The sequence below is a fragment of the Acomys russatus genome, chromosome 18, assembly GCF_903995435.1.
Source record: "Acomys russatus chromosome 18, mAcoRus1.1, whole genome shotgun sequence".
Classification (NCBI taxonomy): Eukaryota; Metazoa; Chordata; class Mammalia; order Rodentia; family Muridae; genus Acomys; species Acomys russatus.
In genome coordinates, this window is record NC_067154.1 from 61,090,650 (window position 1) to 61,102,865 (window position 12,216).

At 45.4% G+C, this 12,216-nt stretch overlaps 1 non-coding gene across 1 annotated transcript; it reads right to left on the minus strand.

The window, feature by feature from the left end:
- Window positions 1-1,183: 1,183 nt before the first annotated feature.
- LOC127202435 (U6 spliceosomal RNA) lies at window positions 1,184-1,288 on the minus strand. The gene has a single exon (XR_007832313.1). It is a non-coding gene; the product is annotated as a U6 spliceosomal RNA (small nuclear RNA).
- Between the last annotated feature and the right edge of the window lie 10,928 nt (window positions 1,289-12,216).

Consider the following 12,216-nt stretch of genomic DNA (forward strand, 5'->3'; position numbering starts at 1 on the left):
AAAGCCGTTGTCACAGGGAACTTCTGGACCCATGAAAACAAAAGCAGCACTGCTGAGTCTGTACTCTTCAAGTCTGTTGCTGCTTTGTTCTTTGAAACATGTAGCCAAGGCTGGCCTCAAAGTCACTATGTAGCCAGAAGTGATCTTGAATTACTACTGCACCCCAGGTGTTATGGGTAAGCGCCACTACTCTTGAGTTGTGAAGTTCTAGGGATCAAGCTCAGAACTTTTTAACTTCAGGGATTTTAAATCCACACACATTTGGTCACTTGATTTTTGACAAAGAAGCCAAATCTATTCAATGGAAAAAAACCATAGCATCTTCAACAAATAGAGCTGGTCTAACTGCATGTCTACATGTAGAAAAATGCAATTAGACCCACATTTGTCACCATGCACAAAACTCAAGTCCAAGTGGATTAAAGACCTCAACATAAAACCAGAGACATTAAATTAGTTAGAGGAAAAAGTTGGGAAGAGCCTGGGACACATTGGCACAGGAGACAACTTCCTGAACAGTACACCAATAGCCCAGGCCTTAAGGTCAACAATTAACAAATGGGACCTCATGAGGCTGAGAAGCTTCTGTAAGGCAGGAGACACTGTCAACAGAACAAAGCGACAGCCTACAGACTGGGAAAAGATCTTCACCAATTCTACATCTGACAAAGGTTTAATTTCCAAAATATATAAAGAACTCAAGAAATGATACACCACCAAACCAAATAACCCAATTAAGAAATGGGGCTCAGAACGAAACAGAATTCTCAACAAAGTCTCACTCTGATCCCAAGCTGGCCTGCACTTCACGCTGACTTCCTGTCTCAGCTTCTCTCTCTTTTTAAATTTATTTATTTATTCACATTGTATCCGAACTGCAAGCCCCTTCCTTCTCTACTCCCCGTCCTACCCTCCCTCTGCCCTCCTCCCCCTCCCCTATTCCTCAGAAAAGGGGAGGCCCTCACACATGCACCCCAGCTCCTCAAGTCACACCAGGACTAAGCACATCTTCCTCCCCCGTGGTCTAGTGAGGGAGCCCTGAGGGGAGCAGGGAGCAATGGAAAAGCAGGCAGCATGTCAGAGACGGCCTCTGCTCTCCTTCCTGGGGACCCACATGACACCTGAGCGGCCCATCTGTACATCTGTGTAGGGGGCCTAGGGCCAGTCTATGTATGATCCTTGGGAAAACATTGAACATTTCACGAATTTGCGTGTCATCCTTGACAGAGGTTGTGCTAATCTCTGTAATGTTCCAATTTTAATATATAAGTGCTGCCGAAGCAAGCACCTGCCTCTGCCTCCCCAGTACTGGAGTTACAACTGTGAACCACCATTCCGAGCAAACTTAATTTTAAAATATCATTTTCAGATGTTCAAGTGAAAAACAGGAGTTTGGGAGTAGAAATTTTATGTAAGGCTACGGATAGTTCAAAAGAGGTGATGATAAATTTTATTTTATTATTTTATTTTATTGAGACAGGGTCTCACTGTAATGATGCCTGGCCTGGAACTCACAGAGATGTACCTGTCTGTGTCTGTCTATGTCTTTATGTCTATTTGTCTATATGTCTGTATCTATGTTTATATGTCTATATGTCTATATGTCTCTGCCTATGTCTATATGTCTATGCCTATGTCTATGTCTATTTGTCTATGCCTATGCCTATGTCTATATGCCTATGCCTATGTCTATATGTCTATGCCTATGTCTATGTCTGTATGTCTATGCCTATGTCTATATGTCTATGCCTATGTCTATGTCTATATGTCTATGCCTATGTCTATATGTCTATGCCTATGTCTATGTCTATATGTCTATGCCTATGTCTATATGTCTATGCCTATGTCTATGTCTATATGTCTATGCCTATGTCTATTTGTCTATGCCTATATGTCTATGCCTATGTCTATATGTCTACGCCTATGTCTATATGTCTATGCCTATGCCTATGTCTATATGTCTCTGCTTATGTCTATGCCTGTGTCTATGCCTATGTCTATATGGCTATGCTTGTGTCTGTCTGTGTCTCTGCCTATGTCTATATGCCTATGCCTATGTCTATATGTCTATGCCTATGTCTATATGTCTATGCCTATGTCTATGTCTATGTCTATCTCTATATGTCTATGCCTATGTCTATGTCTATATGTCTATGCCTATGTCTATGTCTATATGTCTATGCCTATGTCTATTTGTCTATGCCTATATGTCTATGCCTATGTCTATGCCTGTGTCTATGCCTGTGTCTATGCCTATGTCTATATGGCTATGCCTGTGTCTGTCTGTGTCTATGCCTATGCCTACACCTATGTCTTTGTCTATGTCTATGTCTCCCAGGTGCAGCATTAAAAGCACACACCACAATACCTCATCCTATATCATTTATTTTAGAGGCAGGGACTCACGTGCCCCAGGGTGGCTTCAAATTCCACATAGAGCCAATTATAACCCTGAACTGAATTTTGAAAAAAGGTTTGTTTGCTTGTTTTTTGTAGACCAGGCTGGCCTCAAACTCAGAGCTCCCCCTGCCTCTGTCTTCTAAGTGCTGGGATACAGGTGTGCACCGTTGCTGCCCAGATGAACACTTCAATTTTTACAAATTAACTTGTTGTTGTGGTTCTTGTTATTTGTGGCCACGGTGTCTGTACAGAAGTCAGAGAACTCATTATGGAGCCAGCGCTCTCCTTCCACCTTAACATGCATTGTAGGGGTTGAACTCAGAGCCCCATCCTTTACGCCCTGACCTGTCTTGCAGGCCCCTGAGTTGAATGCTCTAAATAGATTGCCTGATATCTGAATTATGGCTCAATGATTCTGTGAAAAAGTATGTCCCAGAACAGGCAAGACTTGTGAATATATCAAGTCACTTTTGGTGGCGCATTTTCAACTATTGCTTGAATTTTTTTCCTCAGCTGCCTCTCAGCTCCTGACTGTCTTGTTTATACGATCTTGCTCCTTACAAGCATCTGCATGCACCCCGCCGTCCTCCCATCACAGCTGGACTGTGACGCGGTGTTGACAAACCTCAGGCTCACGGCTAAAGCTGACTTCCTTCAGGGCCCCGGGATGTGTATATCTCAGTGCCTCCTTACTAATACAGGCCTTAAAGTGTGCTCTCAAACTCCCCCTCTCATTTACTTTCCCCTACCAGTAAATCAGAGGGTCATTTCTACACACACACACACACACACACACACACACACACACACATACACACACAGCTTCTTTTTTTTTGGGGGGTTGGATTTTTTGTTGTGGTTTTTTTGTTTTGTTTTTGTTTTGCTTTGTTTTGCTTTTTTGAGACATGGTTTCTCTGTGTAGCCCTGGCTGTCCTGGACTCGCTTTGTAGACCAGGCTGGCCTCGAACTCACAGCAACCTGCCCGCCTCTGCCAACCGAGTGCTGGGATTAAAGGCGTGCGCCTCCATGTCCGGCTTCACGCACAGCTTTTTAAGTCCAGAGCTGACTCCTTACCACTTTTATGATGCGTATATCCACCTGGTCCATGACATCATCATCTTGTTCTCCAGTCATTTCCTGTTCCTGTCCTCATTTCCCTGTAGTCTGTCTCAACTGGCCGAGCCAACAGCAAGGCCGCTCAGGTTGCGCCATTCCTCTGCTCCATCTTCTCTGGGAGCTGCTGCCTATTGCACCAAGCAGATAAAGCCCACGACTCGGCCAAGGCCCACACAGCCCTGCGGACCCCCAGGACGTCCCCGGCCTCTTTACCTCTGGCTCTGTCTGCTCCGAGATCACGGTTTTCTGTGTCACTCTTCACTGCTACTGTGCCAGGCATTTTACTGCCTCCAACCTGGGAGTCCCTTCAGGAGCGTCCTCCTGCTATGTCCGGAGGTTTGTCCTCTGAACTCTTAATTCAGGTGTGACCGGCTTAGCTTCCACCGGTCACTGTGGTAACTTAAACCAGGCTGGAGAGAAAGTTCAGAGGTTAAGAGCTCTGGCTGCTCTTCCACAGGACCCTGGTTCAATTCCCAGCACCCACATGGTGGCTCACAACTACCCGTAACTTCAATTCCAGGGGATCTGATGGCCTCTTTTGGCCTCCACAGGTACAGCGTGCACCCGGTACATGGACATACATGTAGGCAAAACCGCTCAGACACATACAGTATAAATAAAGAATATAAATCAGGTGTGGAGGCACAGACCTTTATCCCATCAGTCAAAAGGCAGAGGCAGGCAGATCTCTGTGAGTTTGAGGCCAGCCTGGTCTACAGAATGAGTTCCAGGGCTACACAGAGAAACCCTGTCTTGAAAATAAAAACAAGAAAAGAGAAATGAACATTAAAAAGAGCAATAAAAACAACTGCCTGGGCTGGTTGTGGTGGCGCACCCGTATTTCCAGCCGTTCTGTGGCTGGTCAGGAGGACCTTGAGTCTTTTTTTTTTTTTTTTTAAAGATTTATTTATTGCATATGAGTGCTTTATCTGCAGAAGAGGGTATCAGATTACATTAGATGGTTGTGAGTCACCATGTGGTTGCTGGGGATTGAACTCAGGACCTTTGGAAGAGCGGGCAGCGCTCTTAACCACTGAGCCATCTCTCCAGCCCAGGACCTTGAGTCTTAAGGCAGGCCCAGCTACACAGTCAGATGCTTTCTCACACCCGGAGGAGGTGGCTGGGCACATGGTAGCACATGCTCACTTTTAAGGTACTTGTATGGTCTTGTCCTTATGTAGTATTTAGACAAATGCAGCTCCCCACCCCCAAGCTTCCTTCTTCGCTTTGTCTTTCTTTTAAAAAATATTGAAGGACACGGGAGCGGGTGAGCCAGCCCTGCCCTGAGGACACAGGAGCAGGAGAGCGGGCCCTGATCCAGGGCTCTGAGTGAACCTCACCCCAACATCTACCCCATGTATGACCTGCTGGACCACATGAAAGGGCGGGACCTGCAGACTCAAAGATTAAGAATCTCCTTGACACAGGACAACAACGGAATATCCGACAGCAGTCTCAGGGAGGATCCGGTAACGATAGTGCAGGCCTCCACCCAGACCCGTGACTCGGAGCAATGAACATTTGAAAGTAAACACATGTGGACAAAAGCCTACACTGCGTGATAACACTACAGCTTCTGTGACAAGATTTTTGTTTGTTTGTCTGTTTTATTTTACTGGAGCAGGGAGGAGAGGGATTTTGGTACATGACGTGTAAATCATAGACGTACAATAAAAGTAAAATAAAATATTGAATGTGCATGTTTTGTCTACATGTGTGTGTCTGTGTACCATCTGTGTGCCTGGTTCCCGTGGAGGCTAAAAGAAGACATCAGATCCTTTGGGACTGGAGTTACAGACAGTTATGAGTTGCTATGAGGGTGCTAGGAATTGAACCTGGGTCCTCTTGAAGAGCAGTCAGTGCTCTTAACCACGGGTCCATTTCTCCAGCCCCATTTTAGCTTTTCCCTGACCCCCCTTTGGTTTTTTTTGAAACAGGGTTACTCTGTTTAACAGCCCTGGCTATCCTAGACTCACTCTGTAGACCAGGCTGGCTTTGAACTCACAGAGATCCCCCTGCCTCTGCTTTCCTGAGTGCCAGTGTTAAAGGTGTGTGCCATCGCACCCAGCAGCTGTGTGTGTGTGTGTGTAAAATTATTTATTTTCTGCCCAGTAAAATACAAGATATATTGGTAGATATTGACAGTTTTATTTACTACAATCTCCCTGGTACCTTGTGCACAGTAACAAGCATAAAAATACTTTAACATTTCTCTGTGGGGATTGAACTAAGGTCACCATACTTTACTCCCTGAGCTATCTTGCAGGCCCCTAAATTGTATGCTTTAAATAGATTAATTGTCTGGTATGTGAATTATGTCTCAAGGCTTCTATAAAAAATTATGTCTCAGAGCAGGCAGAAATTGTCTTAAAAATATGTCAAGTTCTCTCTCCCCCCCCCCCCCAACTCTCTCTGTTTTTTTTTTTTGTTTTGGTTTGGTTTTTTGTTTTTTTTTTTTTTGACACAGGGTTTCTCTGTGTAGCCCTGGCTGTCCTGGAATTTGCTTTGTAGACCAAGCTGGTTTACCCATCTCTGCCTCTGCCTCTCTGAGTGCTGGGATTAAAGGTGTGTCCGCCCCCAGCTGCCAAGTTATTTCTTGTGGTACATATTTAACTACTGCTTGAGTTTTTTCTAAGTTACCTGTCACTATTGACTTCCTAGTGTATGATAAGACCTTACTCCCTTACAAACACACATGCCCACACACGTATAACTTCCTCCAGCCATCATCTGCCCATCACAGCTGTGCTATGATTTAGGGTAAGATTAACATGCAGTGTTGACGGCTCTTGGGTTCATGACTAACAGAGTTACCTCATAGTTTTGCTTTTTTTTTAAAAGAATATAAAAAGTACAAAGATAATTTTTAATAAATAATGAGTGTTTCTAGTGATATGATTCTTTGAGAACAAACAAACAAAAGACCAGCCTGGTCTACAAAGAGAGTTCCATATATATATATATGTGTGTGTATATATATATATTATGTATATGTATATATAAATACATTTTTTGAGACAGGGTTTCTCTGTGTAGCCTTGGCTGTCATGGACTCCCTTTGTAGACCAGGGTGGCCTCGAACTCACAGCGATCCGCCTGCCTCTGCCTCCCGAGTGCCGGGATTAAAGGTGTGCACCACCACTCCCGGCTGACTTAAAATTTTTAAGTTACATTTTATTTATTCACTTTGTGTATGCATTTGTGCATGTGTTTGTGTGTGTGTGTGTGTGTATGTATGTGTATGTGTGTGTTCCTTTGCACATCACAATACATGTGTGTAGGTCAGAGGACAATGTCTGGGTGTTTGACGTCTCTTCCACCATGTAGTTTCTGGGAATCAAACTCAGACCGTTGGACTTCAAGTGACAAGCACTTTTGTCCCCTGAGCTGCTGTATTTGTAGCCCCCCTCCCTTTAAAAACTTTTAAAAAAGAAATACAATTATGAATCACACACATAAAACATAAATTTAACGGGCTTAGACATGTGTGTACACATGTGAAACTTGTCATGAGGCGACGAATGTGTCTTCTCCCCTCACAGTCTCCACAGGTCCCTTCTTAACCCTGCTCCTGGCAGCTGCTGGTCTGGTTCTGTCAGTCTAGATTTATGCTGCAGATTTATAACTAATTCAGAGTTCAGTCCTTGGGAGAGGGTGCTGCCAAACCACAGCACAGCAGTGGCATCGCAGACAGCAACTTACAGCATGCCCGCAAGTGGGGCCCCGGACCGCCTTTGTTTGTTTTGCACGTTTTCGTCCGAGAGTATGTTGACTACGCATAGCAATGTGCTTCACTGTGGCGCTTTCCTGCAAATGTCTTATCTCAGCGTCACTCTTTCCCACTCTCATCCATTTCCTCTTGATCCTCTTCTCTTTTCACTTACCTCTTCTCTGCCTTCCTGTGTTTATATTTAATCCTCTGCTTGCTTTTGATGCCCCAGTGAGTTCCCTAAGGATTGCTTACAGCATCCGTGGTGAGGAATTGTTTATAGGTGTCCCTCCTCATCCTCCCAGGACTCGTCTTGCGGGTTTGCAGGTTTGAGTTCAGGTACCAAGTTTATGTGCTGGGGACCAAACCCAAGGCTTTGTCCTCAGTCCTCCTTGCTCCCTTTTTCATTTCTTTTTCTTTTCTTTCTTTTATTTTCTTCTTTCTTTTTGTTTTGTTTTTTCAAGACAGGGTCTCTCTGTGTTAGCCTTAGCTGTCCTAGACTCCCTTTGTAGTTTGGCTTCGAACTCACAGCGATCTACCTGCCTCTGCCTCTCGAGTGCTGGGATTAAACGGATGCGCCACCGCGCCTGGCTGTCTCAGACCACTTTCATAAAATCTCATTAGCAAAATCCCTGCGCAGATGGAGTAGCTGGTGTCTAGGCTCTGCCCCATACAGAGGGAGAATCCTTCCTCATTGAAGACTCAGCCCCTGGCAGGTTTCCGTGTGTGTGTGTGTGTGTGTGTGTGTGTCACACACATATGGACAGAGCTAACTGGACCAGAGAAGGTCACTAGGAAACTATCCAAACACGTTGTCCTGCACTGTGTCGTTTGTGAAATGGCAGTGTGTGACTTGTGCATGAGTCACTGCGGTAAGCAGGAGGACAGGGCTGAAGGTCTCAGGGCGATGTGATTGTGGCGATGCTGAAGACGGAACCTAAGGCTTCATGCGTGCTGGGAAAGCCCTGAACTACTGAGCCACACCCCCAGCCCAGGGACCTGAGTGTTTACACCAGTTTTAGGTCCTTTAGGGAAGCTTTGTGGTCCACGGGTAGGCCCTGACCTTCCTCTGTGAATTCTCCCCTGGCTTCACTTCCCCCCTTGGAGCACATCTTGCCACATCCTTACTCATGTCGCTGGTCTCCTGCTCACAAAAGTCCGAACCCCTCCCCAGATCTAGCCAACGGTCAGAACAGTCTCCACACTTGAGTGGAGAGTGGGATATGACTTTCTCACGTACTCTGGTGCCTCACATTTGACCATGTCCCCTGGAGGGGGAGACCTGGTGGCACTCACAGGAAGGACAGCAGGTTACTGAGAAGAGACTTGATACCCTATGAGCATATACAGGGGGAGGAAATCCCCCTCAGTCACAGTCATAGGGGAGGGGAATAAGGGGGAAATGGGAGGGAGGAAAGAATGGGAGGACACAAGGTATGGGATAACCATTGAGATGTAATAAGAATAAATTAATAAAAAAAAAAAAGTATGAGCCGCAGCAAAAGGCTGTTTGCCGGGAAGGGATGCTTCTGTGAGCAGCTCCAAGCAAAGGGACTTCTACTCTGGCTCCTTCCTTCCTCTTTTCTTTCTTTTTCTCATTAAGTTGTTTTTTTTGGGGGGGGGGTTGGTCTTTTCCAGACAGGGTTTCTCTATGTAGACCTTACTGTCCTGGACTCGCTCTGTAGACCAGGCTGGCCTCAAACTCACAGTGATCCACCTGCCTCTGCCTCTTGAGTGCTGGGACTAAAGGTGTGCGCCACCACGCCCGGCTTCTCTTTTAACTTTTTTAGACAGGGTCCCACTACACCGTCCTGGCTGGTCTGGTACCAACTATGTTGACCAGGCTTGTTTTGAACTCACAGTGATCCACATATTTCTACCTCCCGAGTGCTGGGATTAAAGTTTGTGCCACCAGAAGCACCTGACTTCAGACTCTTTGGTTACAGTAACTCCAGTTCTGTTTTCAAAGCTTCCTGATTTCTCTGACTGCAGCACTGGCTCCAGGGACAGAGTCTACGCCTCCTCTTTCTCTCCTCTTCCTCTTCGCCCTTCTGCCTCTGCTTCTTGCCCGCCTCACCCCTGCTAGAGGCCCTCTAGGGGCACAGTAACCTTTGGCCTAGAACCCCCCTCTGGAGCTGTGAGCCCCCCCTTTGCTGACTTCTCTGCCTAGGCCCCAGCACCCTCTCAGGGACGTCTGTTCTCCCTGTTTCTCATTATTAAAAAAAAAAAAAGTACATTACCATACTATTATGTCCTTCTGCTTTTTCCTTTGTTGCCTAACTTTTTTTTAATTTTTTATTATTAATTTATTCTTGTTACATCTCAATGGTTATTGTTGCCTAACTTTTAAAGAAGGAAACTGGGAAGTTTATTGCAGAGCCAAGAGAGTACGAAGCCTTCTCTGGGGAGTTGCCTCTTTGCTTAATTTTACTCACGTTATACAGCAGTACTTTAAAAATAAAAAATAAAAAAAATTTAAAAATGTAGAGAAGGAGAAAGCCAAGAGCCCCCTCCCCCCAAAAGAAAAAAATTGACATGGAGATTTCTTCATTAATTAATTAATTTTATGTGCACTGGTGTTTTGCCAGCATATATGCCTGTGTGAAGGTGTTGGATCCTCTTAAACCAGAGTTATGGACAGTTGTGGGATGCCACGTGGGTGTTGGGAATTGAATGTGGGTCCTTTGGGAGAGTAGCCAGTGCTCTCAACCTCTGAGTCATTTCTCCAGCCCCAAGATTTCCTGTTGTAAACGGATAAATATCAGCATAATTACACAGGCACTGGATACGTGCCCCATGTGCTGTTTGGAGCATGCCTTCCCCCAGCACTGTGTCTGGAGGAGTTCTCCTTCCTCACATCCGTTCTGTCTCCACACTGCTGATAAGCAGTGGGCCGCCTCCGTCTGGTTCACCTGGGCCTGTTTTTCTGGGCTCCGGTATTGGAGTCTCTGGGTTCCTGGAGCTCTGATCTACTGGGTCCTGTTGTCCATCCCCTGTCCCCAGCAGACAAGAGTTTATAATGTGCCTTTAGGTGTTGCTCATGCCTGGCCCTGCCTGAAGAAAAGATGGAGAACAGGTGGCTCAGAGAAGCAGGGAGTGGCCTGGCCTGTGAGACAGCATCCTCTGGTTCCTGTCCCTTGTGGAGCCCGAGGCTCTTCTGGCCTCTGGGTTCTGTGATCTCCTTCTGAATGTCATTTGGGTTAAACTTGAGCCAGACGGTTTCCCTTACTTGATACTCCCAAACAAATGCCATTAACACCCCTACCACAGTTTCCAAAGCCTCTCTGTGAGCAGGTGCTTTCCAGTGGCTCTGAGCAGGAGGTAATTACCAGCTGGGCAAGCTCAGAATGTATCAGATCTGCGCTTGCCTGTCACTCAGTCCTGCTATTTTAGCCGACATGCATACTTTTCTGTTTATTCCTAAACATTTAAAGGCTAAATACACACTATATTTATACAAATTAAGTGTATGGCTTAATTATACAAATAAAGTATATACATATTTATGTGCATCACTCTTATTTTAGAACAAAATTTTACTGTAACCAAGAGCTTTTCAAGATTTAATAAAAATTAGCCGGGTGGTAGTGACTCATGCCTTTAGTCCCAGTATTCAGGAGGCAGAGGCAGGAAGACCGCTGTGAGTTCGAGGCCAGCTTGGTCTACAGAGAGTGTCCAGGAAAGCCGAGGCTACACAGAGAAACCCTGTCTTAAAAAAAAAAAAAGATAAGAGAGAGAGCACAGTATACAAAGATTGAGCAATACTTCTTTAAAAATCAGAAAAAGCAAGGGAAACCCTCTAGCCCCTTCCGGAAGCTGTATTTCCACACAAGTTGCTTCAGCTCTAAAGGCTTCAACTTCCTCCTTCATGAAATAATGAAATTGGCCCAGAGACTCCAACTATTTCTTCCAGTGCTCAAAAAGAAGGTACTAGAAGGCAATGGAGCCAGACATGCGCTCTCAGTGCCCGGCTAACGCCTTTCCCTTCCCGTCATCCGTAGCGCTCTTCTTATGGGCCGCTTCTCACACTCTCATTTTCAGTCTCCAAGAACCCCATTTAAGCTGAATCATGCAGCCTGTCCGTTTGTGGGCGCTGTGTTTCGCTTAGCACAATTTCCTTAAGGTTCATCATAGCATGGGATGGGTTTTTCTTCCTTTATTTAAGTTTTTAAAATTATATGTGTTTATTTACAGGGAGTAAGAGTGCGCCCTGGCGAGAGTGTGGAGTCAGAGGACAGCTGTGGGAGCCGGCTTTCTGTATGGCTTTAATCACCACCAGGGCTCAAACTCAGGCTGCCAAGCGCGGTTACAGGCTCCTTTACCTCTGAGCTGTCTCACCGGCCTCTTTTGTGTTTTGACAAGGTCTTGGTGTATACGTAGCCCAGGCAGGCCTCAAACTCTGCATTTTTTCACCTCACCTTCACAAGTACTGGGACTATAGGCATGCGATAGCACGCCGAAGCAGAATTTCCTTCCTTTTTAAGGGTGTTGAAATCCTGTTTGAATATCACGCTTTTGTTCCTTCGTTCGCCTCTTGATGGACACTTGGGTTGTTTCTACAGTTGGCTATGCTGAGCAAGGGTGTACATGCATGTGTGTCCTACTTCCAGTTCTCTTGAGCATTTGCCTGGAAGTGGAATTGCTAGTAATTCTATAATTCGGAGGAGACGATCAAATTATTTCCACAGCAGCGATGTCATCTTATATTTCCAATAGATATCCATAAGGGTTTTGATTTCTTTGGCTAATACTAGTCAATATAATTTTTTTCCTTTCTTTTCTTGTCTTTGTTTTTGTTTTTTGTTTTTCGTTTTCTTTTGGTTTTTTTGTTTTTTGAGACAGAGTTTCTCTGTGTAGCCTTGGCTGTCCTGGACTCACTTTGTAGAGCAGGCTGGCCTCGAACTCACACAGATCCACCTGCCTCTGCCTCCCGAGTGCTGGGATTACAGGCGTGTGCCACCATGCCTGGCCCAAATATTGGTGTCTTACTC